Genomic DNA, 735 nt, shown 5'->3' with positions numbered 1-735 from the left:
ACACTTTGCAGTGAAGAAGCGAGAAAGTTCGGAGAGATACCCGTTTACTTTCGAACACAGGTCATCAATTCCATTCCCAGTCCCCATGATCGAGCAATCGTCGGCATAAGAGACAATCGAGACTCCCTCTGGTGGTTGAGGGAGCTTTGAAATGTAAAAGTTAAACAGTAGCGGGGAAAGGACACCACCCTGAGGAACCCCCTGTTTTATTTTTCGCTGCTTACTCGTTTTGTCTCTAAACATTACCGACGAATGTCGACCACTCAGATAATTTGCCGACCACCGTTTGAGCCTCTGTGGGAGAGAGGAGGCCTCTATATCTTCTAGTAGCGTGGAATGGCAGACGGTGTCAAACGCCTTTGACAAGTCCAACGCTACTAGAATCGTTCTCTCACAGGGACGGTTTCGGTTAAGGCCACGAGTTATCTGAGTGTTTATGGCGTTAAGTGCTGTTGTTGTACTGTGCACTTTACGGAAACCATGCTGATGCTTCGCTGGGGTCAGGTGGTTTGTGAAGTACGGGAGTAGCAAGGCCTCGAGTGTCTTCGCTACCGGGGAAAGGAGTGTTATCGGACGATAGGAATCTCCTTTGTTGGCAGGTTTCCCCGGTTTGAGCAGTGGGACCACTCTCCCCACCTTCCAGATGTCTGGGATGATGAGAGTGGCCATTGACAAGTTGAGGACCTCCGTTAGGTACGCTACCCCCGCAGGACCCAAATTTGTCAGCATCAGCAT

This window comes from Rhagoletis pomonella, unplaced genomic scaffold (genome assembly GCF_013731165.1).
Source record: "Rhagoletis pomonella isolate Grant_MI unplaced genomic scaffold, Rhpom_1.0 Rhpom_scaffold_00013, whole genome shotgun sequence".
NCBI classification, from domain to species: Eukaryota; Metazoa; Arthropoda; class Insecta; order Diptera; family Tephritidae; genus Rhagoletis; species Rhagoletis pomonella.
This window is presented reverse-complemented; position numbering follows the sequence as displayed.